The sequence below is a fragment of the Talpa occidentalis genome, unplaced genomic scaffold (assembly GCF_014898055.3).
Source record: "Talpa occidentalis isolate TD23 unplaced genomic scaffold, MPIMG_talOcc4v2.1 talOcc4.9, whole genome shotgun sequence".
Lineage (NCBI taxonomy): Eukaryota > Metazoa > Chordata > Mammalia > Eulipotyphla > Talpidae > Talpa > Talpa occidentalis.
The window spans coordinates 84820971-84840544 of record NW_023605305.1 but is presented as its reverse complement, the minus strand read 5'-3'; the positions used below and the strand labels follow the sequence as shown (position 1 = coordinate 84840544).

General features: G+C 42.6%; 1 protein-coding gene across 1 annotated transcript in view; it reads right to left on the bottom strand.

The window, feature by feature from the left end:
• ADRA1B (adrenoceptor alpha 1B) overlaps positions 1-19574 on the bottom strand; it is a 514351-nt gene that overhangs the window by 250275 nt on the left and 244502 nt on the right. The window lies entirely within an intron of this gene.

The following is a 19574-nucleotide window of genomic DNA, read 5'->3' as shown; positions in this document are numbered from 1 at the left end:
AGGACCGAAGTACACTGCTGAGGGGAGCAGCGGGCGGCAGGAGAGGTCTGCGCGCCATGTGGGACCCTCCTCTGGTGGCCGGGGAGCAGCCGGGGATCGAACCGGCGCTACAGAGGCTGTGAGCAGCTCCGCAACCCAGCGCTCAACCGCTGCGCCACCGGGGAGGCCCAGCTTCTTTTTTTTTTTTAAAGATTTGTTTGTTCACTCGTTCATTCATTCATTCGTTCATTCATTCATTCATTTATAGAAGAACTGTGGTGTAGGCCAGAGGTATGGGGAGGGGGACGGAGAGAGGATTCACCAGAGACAGAGTGTGGAGCAGAACAGGAGGATCTACTGAAATACACTGCTGAGGGGAGCAGCAGGCTAGATAAGAGATGTCTGCTGTGCCATATGTGGGTTAGCTCCCTGACCAAGGATTGAACTAATGCTGGCAGTGCCGAGATTTAACCCCTAGGCCACCATGGAGGCCCCAAGACCATGACTTCTTAAGCTTCATAAGGCATTCAAGCGATTTGGACTCTAAACCACTTACAAGTGATTAAAGAGAAACCTCAAGCCCAAATTGGGTGACAGGAGACAGAACTTCATTGCTTCCACATCTCACTAGTGGCAGATCTTTCTCTTTTTCACTGTTGGGTTCATTTATTTATTTGACAAATATGGAAGGTATATGACATGGCAAACTTCGTTCTACAAATGGACACAATCTCTGCTTTCATGGAGCTTATGGAAATGAAGCAAACAATTTCATAAATATGTCAGTGATATGTACTGTGAAAAAGTCAAGCCAATAAGGAGATCAATGTAATAAGACTGGGGTGGGGGCGGGGGGAGACTTTAGGTGGGGGCTCTGGGCAGGGCCTGGCTGTCTAGTTGTCAGCTCCCCAGTGGTGCTGCTGTGTTTGCATCTTCAAGCTCGTAGCTATGACAGGCTGAATGTAAACACAAGCTACTTAGTATAGGAGGTGCCTAGGTTCCCAAATCCTCTCACTTCTGCTGAATGTCTCTGAATTGCATGCAATAGCCACATTCCCCCTGTCTCCAGGTCTTTACCTATGCTATTCCTCCACTTAGAGTAGGTTTCCCATTTTTTTTTTAATCTCATAAACAGGAGTCATTCTTCAAGAACAGGGTTGACTTGGGAAGGTCTTTCTGAGATCACCATGACCATTGCTTTTGGGTGTTCCAGCGATGACCTCTAGGAATCCCAGTCTTCTAATTCCAAGATCTTATGTGGTCAATTCCAGGCTCACTTCCCCCCAGGTGCTAATGCTGAAGGGCTGTAGCTACACTTCCTTCCTAGTCCCAGAACCCCATCCAAAGCTTGGTACATGGTAGAAACTCAAGGGCCACAAAATGAGGAGATAACTGGGTAGATGAGCGAGTCTGGAGCTCAATCATGACATGATGCATGTTTCTCCTTGACCTTCCACAGAACAGTTAAGCTCTCCAAGATACTGTTTTCTCATCAACAGAGTAGAGATAACGTCAGAGTCAAAGGGTGTTTATGAGGATTAAGTGAGATGATTCATGTAAAACACTGTATAATACCTCACACAAATTTAGCCCTCAATAAATGACAGCAATTTATAGCAAGTCCAAAACTGAGTAAATAACAGTGCTTATAGTTGCAGTCTAGTTGACAAATAATGAAATGTGTATGAATGGATGGATGGGAGAATGGGGAGATGCTTCTGTCTTTGTCACTGTACTTTACTTGAAATGACCACCTGTTCTGACCTCTTCTGGCATCACCTTCTCCTCAGCTATGATGACCTTCTTTAGAGTTTTTGCCTTTGGAGCTCTTTGGACCTGTTTGAAGTCTATCCTCTTAACCTACCACTGTTCATGGTTTGGCATTATTGCACACAGAGATTTATCACATTTGAGACTAACATCTGCATTATTGACAGTTATACTATTTTCAATTCTTCCATTCACATCCTTTTCTCATTTACACATCAATAACCAGTCAGTTATGTGGCATTCAGTGCTTCATAAATGTTATGAGCATTTATATAGCACTAACTGGGAGGAATACAGTGAAAAGAGTTTATTTGGTATTTTAAATCTAATTTCTCTACATTATCCTTGTGTTTTCCCCCTGGTGGTTTGCATATTTAGGTCCAGCACCCGGGGCTTTGCCAAGCAAATTGTTATTGATGTGTGGAGTTAAAAAGGCAGGAACAAGAGGTTTCTTAATGTGCTAACTGGTAATTCTGCATGCCTAAGAATAAATCAGTCTGGAGCTGCTGAGCCATCCTGGCTTCATGCTTGCTGGTGTGTGACAAAGGCTTGGACCTTCCTAAGAGTGTCTTATTCCCAGACTGCTGTCTGCAGAGCCTTCCTGGCCTCTTTATGGGATGAGCAGTTTCGAGATGCTTCTGACATCTCTGATTTGATCAACCTGTGGCCAGGAAACCTAGCTAGGGCAGGTGAATAGGGTTGATCATCAGGGCCCTGAACACTAATCCAGGCCAAGGAACAAATGTTGAAGCCAACCCTGTCCTCACCACCTTTGGTTTCCTTCCTCATGCCAAAGCAGAAAGTGAAATCAGAAAGGAGGTCAATCCTCAGGAAGCACAGAGATGTGAGAGGAATCTACAATGTTCCTATATTATTTATTAACAATATTGTTGTTTAAGGCAAAGCAGTAAGACAAGAGACAGAATGAAAGATGATGGAAAGCAGAGCATTTTAGGCAAGTTGCAATAGGAACCCAATGAATGACTTAAGTAAAACAAAAAACAAACGAGAAAGTGTTGAGTCACTCCTGGGAATCCAGGAGCCCTGGGTTCAGACATAGCTGAATCCAAAGTTTCTAGCAATAACCTGCGGATCTGTGTCTTCCTACTCCACCTGCTCTCCTCCTTTTTTCTCTTCCTCCTCTTTGGTCAATACTGCTACAGACAACAGAATAAAGTGAGAAAGCAAACTCAGGAACCAGGTTGCTTGGATTCAAATTGATCTCCTTCATTTGACAGCTCTTTTCACCTTGAGATGTTTGACCCCTAAGTGTGACAATTTCTCTATCTCAGTATAAGGATACTAATAATTTAACCATAATAATTATAGCAAAATACACTCATTTAAACAATAATTACAACCATAATAATAATCCTAAGTATATATCTATGAAGATTAGATGAGCTAATACATGCAGAACACTTAGAATAATTCTTGGCATATGGGTAGCACTCAAGAGCTATTATTTGTCACCACCAGCCCATCATCACTTGTCTTGTTGAATATACTTTGCAGATAAGAGCTCAAAATGGCTTCAAGCAGTCACATGCCTACATCCTTCAAGTTTAGTATCCTCAACAGAAAGAGAATTTCTCTTCATCTGCGTTCACATATCAATCCCAGGGATCCTAAACAGGCTAGTATGGTTCCATGCCCATAAGCAAGCCTGTCATGGTGGCACAGGAAGTGGGAGACACATGGGTTGCCTAGTATAGATCACAGGTCTTTCCTGTAGTGGGGCTGAGACACTATGATTGGCAACCTCATTAGGACATGAGAATGAAAGAAAAATTCGCTTGGCGAAAAAAAAAAAGACTAGGAATTTGGTATTGCTGCCAAATAAGACCGTTCTCAAATCAAGTCTTCTAAAATTGCTGTCATAGAAACCGTGATCAAATTGTGGAGCATGGCCTCTACTTGGATTCTGTAGGTCCCATAATTTGTAAAGAGAGGTGGACCCTATCCCAGGATGGATTATGAAATGTAAGCAGGGCAGAATGGACAAGTATGTGAAATACTGCCCATCCCACACGAGGCCCCATAGGTCAATGCACATATGACACTGGACACCCAGAGAGGATACAGGTGCTTATTTATAGAATCAAGTTGTTACAGTTTGGCATGAAGGAAACCATTTAGGAAGAAGACACTACTGCCATTCAGACAGAGGGTTTTAGTGTCCTGAACCAAAGGAAGGACACAGATAAGAGAAAAGATGGATGTAGACTCAACAGGATTCAGGAGAGGGCAGTGAGAGACAGGAGTCAAGCTGGCACCCATAACATCATTTAATGAGATGGGAATACATGAAAAGCAGGTTGGGGACAGTAGGAGAAGGAAAGATGAGGCCTCCGGAGCCTCCACCAGCATGTATGTGGTATCTTGTGTCCTTTTCTCAGCAGACCCTAGTGGCAGCACTGTTACAGAATGAACACTGGCAATGGCTATGAGGTGGAGGACTGAAGACAGCTGTTCTATATGCAAAGCATGCTAGCTCTGGCTTTGAAACCACTGAGATTCCTGAAAGTGCATCTGCATGCTGGCCAGTCAGGAGCAATGGCCCTGGCCTTCGCAGTGCATTTGCAACATTGCCAAACGCAGGAGAAAATCTGCACAGTGTTTCAGTGATCAACATGATCAGCTCAAACAACCTATTTGTCATGGAGTAATCTGTGCAAATTACCATAGCAAGAATATTTTCTATCATCTGCTTGGCTTAGTGGAAAGCATTTTCTTCTATTATTTAATCCGTTGGGCCTCAGGGAATTGTTTTACAGTGATCTAATACAGCAGAAGCCAGGTCTATTTACAGGATTTATTAAAAATGATATAGCCTTGCTCACTCTTTGGTGTGGAGGCTAAAATAAAGGATGAAGACAGCAAGTGAGGACATATTTGAGAAGACTGGAGAACAGGGAATCAACGTATTACAGCGAAATCACTCATATTCCAAAGCCCTTTCAAGATTCATGTGTTAATTTAAAGATGAATATTAAAAAGAAAGGTATAAAGCTATAGTCTAAGTCAGCAGGCTTTAAATCCTATGGGATTCAGGTCCCTTTGAAATCTTATAAAAATGATGGAGGGCCTCCCTAGTGGCGCAGGCAGTTGAGCACCACACTATGAAGCTGTCTGCAGCCTCTACAGTGCTGGTTCAATCCTGGCCAGCCAGCAAGAATCCCACATGGCGAAGCAGACCTCTCCTGTTTCATCCACTGCTCCCTTCAGCAGTGTATTTCGTCAGTCTGCCTGTTCTGTTCCCCGCTCTGTCTCTGGTGAATATTCTCACCCTCCCGCACATCTGGCCTGTACCCCGGTTCTTGTATAAAAATAAATAACTCTTTAAAAATAAATAAATAAGGGCCTCCCCGGTGGCGCAGCGGTTGAGCGATGGGTTGCAAAGCTGCCCGTGGTCTCTGCAGTGCTGGTTCGATCCCCGGCTGCTCCCCGGCCACCGGAGGAGGGTCCCACATGGCGCGCAGACCTCTCCTGCCACCTGCTGCTCCCCTCAGCAGTGTACTTCGGTCCTTCTGCCTGCTCTGCTCCCCGCTCTGGCTCTGGTGAATTCTCTCACCCTCCTGCGCTTCTGACTGTCCCCAGTGCATGTATAAACAAAACAAACAAACAAACAAATAAATAAATAAAACATGCCTCTATAAAAAAAAAAAAAAAGATATGGTGAGTCTGAACTGTGGTCTCCCCAGTCTTTAATAAATAAATAAATAAATAAATAAATAAATAAATAAATAAATAGATAGATAGATAAAATAAAAATGATGGAAACTCCTCCGAGAAAAATCCACATACCTGTGCACGTACCTTGTAATTAACATAGCAAGGACTCATGGTTGCCTAAAGTCCTGAAGTGCTTTGTAGACAACCACTGTGAATTTTTGTGGCCTCTCATTCTCATTGGTTTTTCTTCTTATTTTTGGGAATGAACATGTAGTCCTCATGATGTGTGCATAATGTATACTTCTCAGGTGTCCAGAGATTGGCATGCAGCAGCCTAAATTGCCATACCATACCTGAGCACCCAGAAGGAAGCAATACAGGAGGAGACTGAAGGAAGAACATGCACTATAGCTGAAGCATTTTATGATTTGAAAGTCACTCTGGGCCTGCAGAAACCTTTTAACTATGTTTTTCACAAAATCTAAATGAACTCAGCAATCTGCTTTAATAGACACCAGCAAATCAAAAGATGGAAGATGGGCTGCCACAGGAAGACACACTGATCACCTTTAGAATTTAGCTTATTGAGAATCTGACAGCGAGGAAGGAGAGGAAAAATTCCTCAACACATTTATTGAGCACCTCTTTTAACCCTGGTTTTGAATTAGATGCTATGGATATAAAGATGAATAACTTCACAGTTTGGTTTAGGGGTTTGGTAAGTAAGAAACAAATAATCACAATGCAACTTGGCAAATGTTTTAGTAAAGATGTGTACAATTTGCTAAGTGGAGAACAAAGCAGGAATTATCAGCTCTGCCTATGGAACCAAGAATGCCTTTGAAATGAAGGGAATTTTGGATCTTCTAGAATGAGTAAGAGTTGACCAGGAAGTTTTAGGAAAAAATGAATCTCAGACCAAGATATAGAGTTGTATAAGGAAAGGAGGGATTGGGTAATGGATAGGCAGGAATATATGGGCTAGTGTGTGTGGGCAGGTGTGGCTAAACAGGGATGAGCAGATGTGGAAGGGAAGCATTGGAGGTGGAGGTCTGGATAGGCAGGTGTGCATGGACAGGTGTAGGTGAATAGATGTTGGTGGGCACGAATGAGCTGGTATAAGAATTAGAAGAATTCTTGCTAACCAAGGAGATCAGAGTCTCTGTATAGCAGTCATCGAATACTAAACCAAGGACTTTTCTCAGTAGGCACTGAGGAGACAACAGACACTTTTCCTAAATGATAGGAGCTTAAAGGAATCAGATTTGGCTTATGAAAAATACTTCTAGCAGCAATTTGCAGGATAGACTAGGGCTGGTGTAACCGCAGAGGGATAGTGAGCAGTTAGGAAACTATTATATAGCCTCATTGAAAGATTAGGACCTGTTCTGATGCAGTGTTGCCAAAGACAAATAGAGAGGTATATGTGCATATGAGTGCCCAAGAGGAAGAGAAAAAGAGAGAGATTTTGTGTGTTTATGGGTGTTGCATATATGTGTGTTGGTTGAAATATTTTTATAAACTAAGATCTTTAGGTCTTGGTGCGGTGTTAAGAAAGAAAGAGAGGAAGCAAGCAGGTAATAACAATAATAAGTAATAATAACTACTCAGTAAATATGTTGTATGTATAAGAACAGTATTTGTATCTTATCCTAACCTCACAAATTCAGAGCTTTGTCAGTTTAGATGATATGGTTATTTGGGTGAGGTAATCTAGTTTGTCTTTGAGGACACACAAATCAGTAATTCAAAAGGAAACCTGCACTCCTATGCTTACTGCAGCACTATTTACAATAGGCAAGAAATGGAAATAACCCAAACACTCCAAAATAGATGAATGGATCAAAAACGTGTGGTATATTTATACAATGGAATATTACTCAGCAATCAAAAAATTCAAACTCAAGCCATTTGCGGCAACATGGATGGAGTTGGAAGGGATTATGCTAGACAAAATTAGTCAGAAGGAAAAAGATAAATACCAGATGGTCTCACTTCTATGTGGATTATAGCGAAAGCAAACAAAAGGTCAAGAAAAAGTTAAAACTAGCAAGTTGATCATAGAACTGAGACATACAAGGCAGGGGAAGTGAGAGGGGTTAAAACAGGGGAGGGAAGAACACAAGGGAAAATGGTGATGGATCACAGATGATATGTGGTGGGAAAACTGTGGGGACGACAATGATGTAAGAAAAAAAAAATAATTAATTAATTAAAAAAAGTTTGCCTTTGAAATATCCAGGAAAACTGTGGCAACAAGGCATTATAACATGGGTTTCCTATATCAGAACCTCCTGGGGTCTATATTGAAAATACAGATTCCTGGGACTTTACTCCAGATCTACCAAATCACTCTGGGTGGGAGGCCAGAGAATACGCAGCTCTCACCAGTTCTGGTTGGATGACTGCTGGGAAGCTGTGATTGGGAGACATCACTTTAAACAGCTCAACTATCACTCAACTTGAAGAAGGACATTTAAATACTGTAAAGAGCAAATCATTCACGCACCATTTAAGCAATGCACTTACTACTTCTGTTTTCATTATATAAAAAAGATGCAAAGTCCTCCATTTCATACTGCTTGGGGGGAGGAGCATCACCTCAGAGTAACTGTATATGCTTAAGAATAATTTATTGCATTTCTTTAAGCATATTTCTTAATTAAGTCTTAAGTAATTTATCCAGAGCCTAACACTTGGATATCAGGTATCAGTGATTAGTATCAGTGAGTAACAGGTCAAAATGAAATCAAGCAGCCTGCAGAAAATCATCAGCTATGGGTCCCACTTCCTTTTCTCTGTACTTCCCACTCTAGGTGAGCTCATGCTGATGGCTAAATACCATCTATATGCCGATGACTCATAAGTTTTTATCTTCAGCCTGAGCCTCTCATCTGCACTTCAGGGTCATATATCCAACTGTCTGCCTGAGATCTCTACTTGGATGCTCACAAGAATCTCAATTTCAAGGAGGTCATAACATACTGAATAATCCCACCTCTCCCAGTCCCATCACCTGGTTTCACCACCAGTCACCTAATTGCTCCCACCAAAATCCAAAGGAACATTCCCCCCACCCCCTCTTCCTAACCACCCTTTCCAACATTTATTTCTAAATCCTGTCATCTTACCTCTCAAATGTATTCCAAATCTGCCCGGGACTCTGTAATCTTAATCCAAACCACCTTGGCTGCTGTGATCCTGGTCCAAACCACCACCATCTCTTGTTTTTATCTTGCCTTATCTTACAGGAGCAGGGGGCTTTTCTCCTCCCAGCTGACCACAGAGCCAGAGGGTGCAGTGTAAATCATAGCATATTATACTCTTGCTTAACACCCTGTAGCACCATTCCAGTGTACTCAGAATTATATCCAAATCCCTCCCCAAGGTCTGACTCCTCATCCAATTCAATCAGCCACTTCAGCCCATCCATCCCTGTCTAGCCACACCTGCCCAGCCACACCTGCCCACACACACTAGCCCTTCCCTGACCCTCCAGTTAGAGGGATCTTCCTCTGGTCCTGAATATATCCAGCTTCTTCTCCCCAACATGGCATTTCCCACCAGACAAAATCCTCCTCCTTAGGGGTCAAAACCAAGATTCAGCACATTTTTTTTATAAGGAGCCAGTGAGTAAGTATTTCAGACTGTGTAGGCCAGGGGTCTCTGTCACAATCACTCAACTCTACTTTGGTAGCAAAAGCAGCTTTGGACAATATGAAAATGAATGTTCAGTATTTTGTTCCAATGAAACTTTATTTACAAAAAAAGGCAACAGCTGGATTTAGCCCCTCAGTTGTTTGCTGATCCCTGATCAAAACCTATTATAACTTCTCTATTAATCCTTCTCAGAGTTTCTTGTAATTCATAAATAGATATGCACCACTTTTCTTTCCTACCAGGATGTTAATTTCCCAAAGGCAGAGACTCTTATGTATTCACTGTAAAATATATAGGGTCTGGGAGAGGTTTACTGCAGAGTGGGCCTTCAGGGAACAGGTTGGATAAAGAAAGAAAGAGAGAGAGCAGAAAGGAATGAAGAATTTTTCTTTCAAGCCCAGTCACTTTACACAAAAAGGTGACAGCTGTGGCCTAGCTGTGCTTTTTAACACCTTCTCTTGGTCAGCAGAGTTCCAGAGTGAGTCACTTATTCACTCATTGCTTTATTCATTCCTTCAACCTTGCTGTGTTTACTAATGTCAGCTCTGGCAGGCTGAGGACTCGTCCCCAGACGTGTACTCCTAGGGGCCTCCTTTCTGGTTTTCTTGCCGGGAGACCAGCAGAAAATTCAAGCTTTTGCTGAGCGGCAGAAATCGATTAGCAAGGACAGTTATGTGTGCTTGGGGTAGGGGTGGGCTGCTCTCCTTCCTAGCTGATAACGGTAAATGGCCCTCAACAAAATTCTTCACTTTCTCTACTCTGACAGATGAAAAGCAAATAATTAGGTACCCCCAAAGTTGAGTACCAACATTCCTTTGAAAGAGAAGCTTCCTATGGTTGCAATTCCTCCCTCTGCCCAACAACCCCCTAACACTTCCCTACCCTCCTCCTCCAGGCTGCCTAGCACACCACAAGCCCAGAGCCTGCAGTCATTAAAGATCATCAACTAAAGAGCTCTTCACCAGGCAGGATTATATTTAATAGACAGCAAGAGTATTCCTGCGGCTGCCGTTAAGTTTCATCAAAACTGTGCCTAATTAAAATCTTGAATCTAATTATGCTCTTCTGCATTACAAATTTTGATCAAATGGATTTAATTTGGTGCAAGGAGAGCTGCTCCTTTCCATTGCAAAGTGAACCCAAACTGAGGTTAGGTTGTGTGTCCAGAAACTCCTAGGGATCCCCTTGTATAAAATGAATTGCCCCCTCTCTCCGCCATTCCCTGATTTGGGGAACTGACTGTAGCTCAGGGGAATCTGTTCCTCTGCCCACATCTGCAAGAGTTTTCCTGAAGCCACACTGAAGCTGACCGCTATCTCCCCACCTACCTCCCCCACCCCAGCCTCCCTTCCCTCTGTTTTGAAGCGCCCCCACCTGGAGAAAACTCACACCTAGTCTGTCAGTAAAATACTTGGTGGGATTGAAGTTATAGCAATCTGTTTCCACTCCAGAGAGAAATCTCAGTCTGCTCTTGGCCCTACAGAGAACCTCCCAGAGTCCTTGGTTCATGGAGCCCCAAAGCAAACAGTGTCTGATCACCCAGCCCAGGCACAGCCATCCTCACTCTTTTTCACCTTTGGTCCACAGTGCTGCCAAAACCCAGCCTCCCACACTTCTCCTGCCCTTCAGGGGAGGGACCTTTCACTTCATTCTATAAGGCCCTCTAGCTCTGACATGGCCCTGACCACCCCTCTACCCTATACTCTCTAGCAACAAGAGCTTTCCTGATATCTCACCTTCATGAAAACTTCCCATCTGGTCTGGGGTCTCATTGTCTCCTGATAGTTTCTCCTGTTACTGAGCCAGCCAATCTGATGATCAGATACCATCCAAAAAGAAAAAAAAAAAAAAAAAAAAAACAAGGCTCTCCTTGCAAATGCCTTGCTTTGCAAGCTGCGTATAAACTCCCTTTCATGTGGGTGTACCAGGATCCTGTGTCCTATGTGAAACCACACACTACATGTCATCCTGGAGAGTCAGTATCCCTTAAAAGTCACTTAAAGTCTCATTTGTAAATTGCAAAATGGAATGGGAAATTCTCATGTTTGAACAGGTTGAACAGGTTAGCTCATGCTGAACAGGTTAGCTACTGGGGCTGCAGCCCTGAACACTTGGGTCTCAGTTAACAGTGTCCATCTTGGGCAAAATAGAAGCCTAAGTAGCCCTGCTAATGTGTTACTCACCCTGGTATGTGTGGCCCTCACTGGACCTTCTGTAGAAGGCTTTTATTTTGAGAGTTTCCTCCTCTCTGGGCGTTGCCTCCTCTCTGGGAAGGATGCCTAAATCTACTGTCCTGTCCTCTCTCTTCAGCTTCACTCTTCTATTGCCATACTTGATTGGGCACATTCCCTTGCATGGCCTACCATGGCTTTGAAATTAACATGTCTACAATTCTAAACTGACTCTTCCCACCAGCACCATCAAACCTGCTTTCCTTTGTCACTTCCTAGATTCTCCTACCAGTGTTCCAGCTTTCCCAGAAACTGTATTTGGGAAGCTAGGAGGCATCCTTAACATCATCCATCAAATAAATAAATAAGCAAAAAAACACATAAGAGTTGATTTTAGTAGTAGTATTTCAAAACTATCACATAACTGGTCAATGGGCAAGTTGACGAGATGTCAGACTTTTTTTTTTTTTCTTCTTTTTCAAAACAAATGTGCTTTTGGTTAGTGATCCTGTGTGAGAATGCACTCCATGGTTTCGAACTGTATGTTGCAACCCAAATTTATCATCCTCTGTCCCCTGACCAGGACCATAGCCATCTCCTGCCGGCAAATATCAGATGTTAACAGAAATATAATAAATAAAAACATACCATTACATGGTTGAAGAGGTCAGTGGGTGGGGTACAATTAACCGCCCAGCGAATGAGGACAGAGGTGGAGAGGACAGAAAGAGAGCTCCACCCTGCCACATGGCTTAGGGAGGTGCTGAGGAGACTCAGAGGCCTACTGGTGAGAGAGACAAGCAGCTTCCTCAGAGTTCATGGTTTATGCTTCTTTGGCAAGAACATGCTAAATTGAAAACAGAATCCAACAGAAGGAGAGTCAGGTGCGAGGGCAATGGCTGGCGAGGCCCGAAGCCAGAGGCTTGAAATCAAAAGTACAAAAGGCCCAAGGGAGGAAGCTCTCACAAATTTAATGAGTGAATTAATTATAATAATATCCTAATGGTTAAAGCATTTATCGCTCTCATTTATGGAGAGCCTGCTCTGTGCTGAGCAACACGCTAAATGTCGATTAGGCACTAGGCACTACCTATCTCATCTCTGCTGTGGCCATGAAAGGGACCTTTATAACTTCGGTTTGATAGCTGGGGGACTGAACCTCAGAAAGGTTAAGTACCCTATGCAAGGATGCATGGCCAGGGAGTGGTGGTGGAAGGTTGAATCCAAAGCTCGGATTCTTCCTACTACTTTCACACCTGCATGGTTGTTTATGTTTTCTTTATTCCTTGGATAATGTTCCAACTCCACACTCAGTAAACTCTTTGAGGATAGACACAGGGATTCAGAGTTCTTCAAACTTTCCTCGTTGCCTCACCCAGTGCTTTCAATGTAGTGAATATTTCACACATCAGATTAATTTACTGATAGAAATATTTGTTAATGAATCAATGTTGAGAATACTAGGCACTATAGAAGATGGGGGAGAGTCTTCTGGAAGGGACCACTCAGTGCTTATCTGGTGAATCACACATCTTGCCTGCACACTGTCTTTCCCTCTTTTCATTATTCCCTCCTGGCCTACAGACCTTAGTATAGATGCCAAATTTGCCTTAGAATTTCCTTACAGAATCCAATACTTCTCCCCTAACAGCACTTACCCTGCTATATTTCAATAGCCTATTCAATCTTTGGCCTCCCCAACTGGGTCATAAACTTGTTAGGAACTGGATTGCCCCTAGCACTAGCACATGGTGTGTGTGCATGTGTTTGGTGTGTGTGTGCAACAGCTCAAATATATTATATATATATATATATATGAATGTATATAGATATATTTGTACAGATTTTGTTGAATATAATATATACTTGCTGAATCTGTATTTGCTAAAGCAGACACAAGGAAAGAGCTCCAACCTCACCCAAATCAAAGTCAATACCTCCCAAATCTTCAAGGAACAGTGGAAAAGCAGCAAGTACACATTCCTCATCCTGTATTCTCATCTCAGAAGGAATTTTCATCTCAGGACACGGTGAGGAGAGAGAGTGATGAAGGGAAGCTGGGAAAGGGGATCAAGATTACTGAACTAATCTGTAATTTGGCTCCACTGCCCAGGCTTTGTGATCTTGGGTAACTTCTATCTCCTCTCATAGTCTGGGGGAGAAGTGACAAATCACTCTCCTTTCCTCAGGGATGGTTGTAAAGATTAACTGAGATATAAAACAGTTAGTAGCTAATTAGTACGTGTAGGTGATGTGATTATTTTATTAGCATCATATGCTGTTGGAGTATGAGATTTTTATCTCTGCTCATGTAGAGAAATTCTGCCTGAGCACATTTTTGTCACTGGTATATTAAATGAAATTAATATATACAAGTCATATTTCAAGTAACATATGTAATTCATTAAAGGCATGAAGATGCTGCAGTCTTGAAAGGAAAGCCAGACATTGGCAAGCTCTGGCTCTGTGTAACTGACCATGAGAGTGACATGAGGCAGAGAGCTTTCTGGCTGTGTGACAATCCAGCCAGAGGAGCAGCAAAAGCCTTGGTTCTCTTATCACAGCAGTTCTCCTGGCTAAGCATTTATCCGATTCCATCCACAAGGCCAAATCTGAAGTTATAAACAACCATAAAATTTAGATATCAATGAAATGTTCTTATTTTACTCAGCCACAGAGCTATTTACGACAGGAGGGTAGTGAGTCTCCCTCAAATTTTTTAAGCTGCAAGCAGCCATATGAACAAACAATACAGGCTCTATATTCAAGAACAAAGTTTGAAATTGTGATCAAATAAATTAACAATAAAGCAAATCTGACAAATTTAATGATAAATCTTATGATTGTGCTGCATAGTGATTAGACAAAATGAGAAGAACATACAATGCCTGTAATTACTTATTCATGTTACTTTCATATTGTCAAACCTAGCTTTTATGGATTTTCTCTATTTTGTTAACTCTCTGCATTTATGAAAAGCTTCCATGTTGACTGTTTTCTCTGATACTACTTAAGATTTAAATGAAGTTGTCATTGCACAAAGATATCATGAGACAAAAGCACATTCACATTTTGGAAGAAAGATGTCTAGGCTCAGAGTCTCCATGAGCTGAACTCCTACATTTGGTGATGTCCCTTCTTTATTCAGGGCTTTAGCTCCTGGGACCATCTGGTTTCCAGGCTGTGGTGTCCACGCAAACTACACTTTGCTTTCTCTACAAGTAAGGAATTCTAGATAAGAATATCCAACTAGGGCCTCCCTGGTGGTGCAAGGGATTAAGACACAACCTTTGGAGCTGTCTGCAGCCCTCTGCAGTGCGAGTTCCATCCCTGGCCAGGGAGCAACCCACATGGTGCAGCAGACCTCTCCTGACTTGCCTGCTGCTCCCCTCAGCAGTGTACTTCAGTCAATGTGCCTGTTCTGTTCCCCACTCTATCCCTGGTGAATCCTCTCACCCCCCACCCACACCTCTGAGCTGTACCCCAGCTCTTGTATGCATAAATAAATAAATCTTAAAAAAAAAAAAAGAATATCCAACTAGTCTCCTCTCTTTCCCATAGTAAGATCATTAGTGTGGTGTAATGTTGGCTGCTATAATAAATTGATCCCCAATGATGTCATGGTTCAAACCTAATGAAAGTCTATTCCTGCTCACCTAAAAACCCAAGGCAGGTGTCTCTAACTGATTCTCTTTGTTCAAGTGATTTGATGACCCAGGGTTCCTTCCATCTTGTTGCTCCATGGTTCCCTAGATTCTTGTCTTCATTATCTGTATTCAGCTGTCAAATGGAAGTGCTTGGATGAAACCTTGGCCTTGAAATTGCCCCCATCACTATTATTAGAACTTGGCCACATAGCCACACACCCCCAACTTCAAGAGAGTCTTAGAAATGAGGTCAAGCTGTATGCTTAGGAAGAAGAAACGGGTTTTGCTGTATAGTTCACAATCTCTGCCCTTCAAAAAAATCAGGATGAGGTACAGTAAATGAGGAGGTACAGTCAGCAAACCAGATGTAGAATGGGGATGGGGGGTGAGTCGAGGCAGCAGGAAAACAAAAAAAAATAGGGAGCTACAAAGTTTACTTCTGGGACAACCGGGGAAATATAAATTTGGTCTATATAATAGTATTATATTGATGCTAAGTGTTCCAAGTGTAATAATTATATTATACTCATGGAGGACAATGACCTGATTCTTAGATGACAACTGCCATATACCCAGGGGTGAAGTGATGTGGTAGCTTCAAAATACTCACAAATGCTCCCCCAAGTGCATATACAACCACACATAAATATAGGGTTGGGGGAAGGGAAAGAGTGTGTGTGTACAAATGTGCTAAAATATTAACAATTGATGAATCCCAATGAAATCTATCCAAGGATCAGAGGCCCTAAGGTGTGACAAGTAAGGTGAGTGCTGAAAGCAGGTGGCAGGACTGGTCTGCTGGAACATAAAGTACCCAGTGAAGGCAGGAGATAATCCCAGAGAATGGTCCATTCATGACAGAGCTTGCATGACATGAGATTTGATTTGTCTAGCAGACAACAGGGAGTCATGGTAGAACATGTTCAGGGTAGATGTGAGGACAATTCTGGATGAAGGAATGACATTTCATTAGGCAAACATTATTTGTATTTCCTAGCAAAGAGCATTGTTCTAGAGGCTAAGATATGCTATGGCAGTCACTGGATGTGTTAGGAGCAAAATCAGATCTGGTATCTGTCTCCTAGGGGTTTAGGGGCTAGTGCATGGAGATAGGGATCATGTAATTATTACAAGGACAGATGTAAAATTACAGCTGTGACAAGAGTTGGGAGGGAGATGTCACAATGTCCTGGAAGTCCATGATGACCTCATCCGATTGGTGATGGAAAGCAGCAAGCCAGAGAAGTGGTGTTTGAGTTAAGATTCCAGGATGACTAGGTATTATTTCAGGGGAACCATATTAGGAAAAGGGAATAGAATAGATAAGAGCATGGTATGGTGGGAAGGAGCATGGTATGTTTGACTCAAAGAGACACACTGGCATAGCTCAAAGACAGTGACTGAAAAAAAAGAATGAATGATGAAGTTGGGGAGCCAAATAGCATCTAGCCCTTGTAGGGACTTGTAGGCCATGTTAATGGATTTCAGTCTAATCCCATGTGCACTGGGAAGCCATGGGGAGTATGTAAGTATGTGAGTGCTGGCAGGAGGGGTGCATGATGTAATCTCTGTGGTTCACAGTGGGGAACAGAGTAGGGCACACATGTCAGGAGATCAGTGAGGAGACTGCGGCAGTGGTCCCAAGAGAGATAATAAGAGATGGAGAAAGGGTGTTGAGTCAAGAAATCCTCAGATCACAAAAATGGGTGGAAATTTGTGGTTGATGTTTGATTTGAGATGCCAAAGTCATGGGGTTGAAGTTGACAGGAGCTGACCAGGTGATGGTGTCATCAAGAAAGAAGGAATACTGAAGAGGAAACAGCTCTGAGGATCATGGTGACTTCAGATTGGGACAGATTAAGTTCGGGATGCCATGTGGAGTTGTCTACTAGTGGATTAAACACATGAGTCTAAAATAAAAGATTTTTTAAGTAGAGACTTGGGAGCACACAACAAGTATATTTAGATGGCGTGATGGTAATGCTGAAAATACACAATCATTTTGGGTCAGGAAAAAGAGAGACCATTTCAAAGACAGGGAAGCAAAAGTCAAAGAGAAGATTATGGCAAAATGAGAATCCAGGGGGTGATGAGTTAGGAATTGACAAATGTTCCAAGAGACTTCTGAAGATAAGAACTGAAATATGTACATGGGCCATGGTAATTAAGAATATCATTGGGGACATGGTGATAACAGTCCCAGAAGAGCAATGGGGCTAAAAGCAGAAATAAGTAAAAGGAGGCTAATAGTGGGTTCAAGGCACTTTAGGGGAAGTTTAGATGACGAAGAGCAGAGAGAGATTTGGCATGACCATGACTATGGCCATGGGAATTTGGGATCTTAATTGAAGACACTTCATTCCATTACTCATTTATCATATCTGTCTGGAGTATATTTTATGTGCCAGTGACTAAAAAGACAAAAACTGGGGCAGTATGTGCTGAGTGATTTTCAAATTCTATTCCATGGAATTCTGGGTTCAGGAGACCCCACTGGGAGAGGGAAGCAGAGGTGCATTCTGTTCTGAAGGGGAAACGTTTTTAAAGCAGTACTCTAGAGGATAAGGCATTCTAGACCAAAAGTCAGCAAACTTTTTTTCTGTAAAGGGCAGGACAGCAAATATTTTGGATGTTTTGACCATGTGGTCAGTGGTTACTACTTTTCAGTATAGGAAAAATAGCCGCTGATAATAGAAATGCATACGACTTTGGTCTAATAAAACTTTACTTACAACAACAGATAGACAGAAGTTTGCTGTTCTAGATGTTGAGAGGCAACAGGATTTTTTAGCCTATTAATCCTGAAAGTATTTCTATCAGACCTAGAATATCATAGAAGAGTAACTATGTCCTGGCTCCTCCCAGTTTCTCTTCATTCCTAGTATCCTCTCCCCATAGCTGCTGACCTTCATTGTCTTACCAACTGGAGCATCCACACTCACTACCTCTCCTTGGAGACAACCGAAACTAGTCTTTTCCTCAACCCTGAACCTCCATTATCTTCTTAATCTACCATCCATTTTGTTTTTCCTCTCAGTTTAAAAGAAAGAAGAAAAAAATCATCCCCTCAAATCAAGCAAAAACAATCCTTAAAAATGTTGGCTGAAGACACACTGCCCTCAACAAAAAATAGACCTCATGGACTGAGTTTTCATTAATGGTACTTTAGGGAAACATCAGCCTTGATAATTCAGATACAATGAGCCCCATGTCACACCAGAAGTCAGTAAACAAAAAATCAGGGCTCCCTGGGTCAGGCCCTGCCCAGGAGGGAGGTTGAGAGCTCCCTGGAAAAAGAATCAGAGGCATTGGGAAATTGATGGTAGCCATCTAGATCAGAGCCAAGTTGGACGTCTTCTGGAGTAGGGCCATAAAATCATGAGAGGCTGGAAAGAAGATCTTCCATAAGCAGAGAGGAGACATTCTGTTGTCTTGTTTTGAAGCACAGAGCAAGGGAGGGGCAGAGAGAGGATGGAGTCCATGAAGGGGACATTTGGATCTGGCTGATAAGCATGGACATCGGCCGGCTTGACCAGCAACAGCTTGGCAGGCTGGGGGACAGGGACCTTTGTCCCACAACATCCTCCTGGCGGGCCTGGTGCTGATGACTCATAGGCATTCTCTAGGAATGCCTTGATAGAATGCTTTGATATAATGATCAAATGCAAACAATCTGTTTAAAAACCAAAGTAGAGTCTGGAGAGTGCCAGAACCTATCCCACACACCTTTGTGGGAATGGGATTTGGGGGACAGTTACCTTGAGAACTGGAAGGAAGGGAATGAATTTCGATGGAGGAGATGATTCTGCTGCAATGGAATGTAGCTGGAGACTGAGGAAGGTGAAAAGAATAGCTGGAATGGAGAAGAGGGCAGAGGATAAATGAAAGGATGGAGCAGCAAGACACTTTACCCCAGGTCACAGAAAATGTGACAGTGGCCTGTGAGGTCACATTCAGTGCTTAGGCCCCTCATCTACTACCTGTTCAGGAGCTTCTCCCCGTTTAATGAAATCATATGATGTCACTCTGGCATGATGAGATGGAAACAAGATCCTACCCATACTCCCAAAGATTCATGATGGAGCCCCATAATCTTGCCTTTTCACACATGCATCAGGTGATTCTGAAAATCAATACCTTCCAGGTCAAGAGAGCTGTGTTCAGAATCAGCCTTACAAAGCACCAGGCATCCTCTGTTTGGTTGAATAAAGATTTAGGGTCTGGCAAGGCTGAGTGTCAGTGTGCCATCAAAAGATGGAAGAAGTAAAACACTGCCTATCTCTGCAAATTGTGTGACCTCTAACACATCATGTTATATCCTAAGTTATTTTGCATTTGGTCTCCATGACCCAAAGAAATAAGCAGAGTGTGAACTATGGACCTATCCTAGAAAAGAGGCCTGAACCTCCTGGTGACATTTGCCCAAGGTCACATGTTAATAAATGACAGGGTGAGGGCTGGAAAGTGGACCTTTTGACCCCTTCTCCATTATCCCAGTACTTCTCACATCCCACCAGAATCCTCATGGTTGGCAGATTTAGGGCACAGAGTTAGCAGTTGATATTTTTGGGTTGCCCTTTGCCCCGTCATTTTAAACTTATTGAGATCACATCTTAAAGCAGCAGGAACAGGTTAGAATCACTAGAGTTCTTGTTCTTGTTCAAAATACAGA